Raw genomic sequence first — 1,492 nt, 5'->3', positions numbered from 1 at the left:
ATAATTATATAATATTTATGTACAGTACATATATATCTAATCAGGTATGTACTCATATATGTGCGTATATATGCAAACACGTATGTATGTACGCATGTATGTGCAGTGTGTGAATTTAAGCAGTGCAGTCTAGTACAAGTGCTCTCCATTGTGTGTGTGTAAAGCTTGAACACTTGAAAGGACTCGGAGTGATGCCCGTCGTGTCATGTTTGCATCATTCGGGAGTACATACGCACTCGTCTCGTCGACGTTGCGTCATACGCGACCGAATGTCAGGAGTGGAGTGCCCCAAGAGGAATTGTCTGGGCCGTGACGGACCAATTAATGTAGACAATTTATTTTATTTTATTTTGTTTTATTTTATTTTTTATTTTATTTTATTTTATTTTTTATTTATTTTTTATTTTATATATATTTTTTCATTTATTTTCATTTATTCTTATGTTATCTATTTATCTATTTTCATTCTATTCTATTTTTTTTTTTTTTTTTTTTAGGTCAGGTCCCTGAGCACTGGAATCAAGTAGTAGTATTTTGTGGTTAGAGATTTATTCGTTTTTAAATTGTTGATCGTCTTTTCTTTTTTTTTCCTTTTCATCAACTTCACTAAAAATATTCTTTACTACTTCTGACGCGACATTGTCTTCAACGTTAGAAGCGCTAGTTATTGGCTAGTGATGTCTTGTACAATCCAATTCTCTCTTATGACTGGTTTTGTACTATATTTTAGTTGAGTAAACAAAAAATGGAGTTTTATGATCATACGCTTGAGTCTTTCCACATACCAATGGCATTTTTCTTCTTTTTTCAGATTTGCAAAACTGTCACTCGCCCGGCCCGTTACAGAGCATAAACATCCTTCGTTGGAATTACATCAATAAAACTTATAACAAAAATGAATAAATAAATGAATAAATAAATAGATAAAATTAAATAGAATTAAATAATGATAACTACTTTATATACACAGATATATAACAGAAGCAAGAACTAAAAATATATTTGCATTGGTGGAATGAACGATTCAAGGATCGCTGTTATGCTCACTACAGGGCCCCCTGGGTCGCTTTTCGATGGGCGTCCACTATAGATTCACTGCACGTTAGCCCAATCCCCTATGGTCACCTTATAGAGGCCTTGGGTCCCAAGGCGAGAGAAATTTGTGATAGTTTGATGACATTTTTAAATCTATTTACTGAGATATTTATTGATCTACTCATTTGTTTGTTTGTTAATATATGTATCTTTTTGTCTTTATTTTTCAATTTATCTAATTATTTGTTTATTTGTTTATCTATTTATTTGTCTATTTATGTAGTAGGCAACCACTCGCCATTCATTCCATCGCGTCCTCAGAGATGACCTTGTGAGCAGGGTCAGCGACCGGAAGGGAACCCACGTGATCGTAGCGTTCGGCATAAACACACACATATACATACACACATGTCCATACAATTATATATGCACATACATGCCCATACACATATACACA

The 1,492-nt window shown here is 33.6% G+C and overlaps 1 long non-coding RNA gene across 1 annotated transcript in view; it reads left to right on the top strand.

Moving 5' to 3' along the window:
- Nucleotides 1-1,159, top strand: part of LOC143018780 (uncharacterized) — a 321,853-nt gene extending 320,694 nt beyond the window's left edge. Inside the window, exon 3 of the long non-coding RNA XR_012965773.1 lies at nucleotides 812-1,159. This is a non-coding gene — a long non-coding RNA (uncharacterized LOC143018780). The remainder of the gene's footprint in view (nucleotides 1-811) is intronic.
- The last annotated feature ends 333 nt before the right edge of the window (nucleotides 1,160-1,492 follow it).

This window comes from Oratosquilla oratoria, chromosome 35, assembly GCF_046742065.1.
Source record: "Oratosquilla oratoria isolate Oo_2021 chromosome 35, ASM4674206v1, whole genome shotgun sequence".
Classification (NCBI taxonomy): Eukaryota; Metazoa; Arthropoda; class Malacostraca; order Stomatopoda; family Squillidae; genus Oratosquilla; species Oratosquilla oratoria.
Note: the sequence above shows the minus strand (reverse complement) of the source record. Positions and strands in the feature narration are given on the sequence as shown.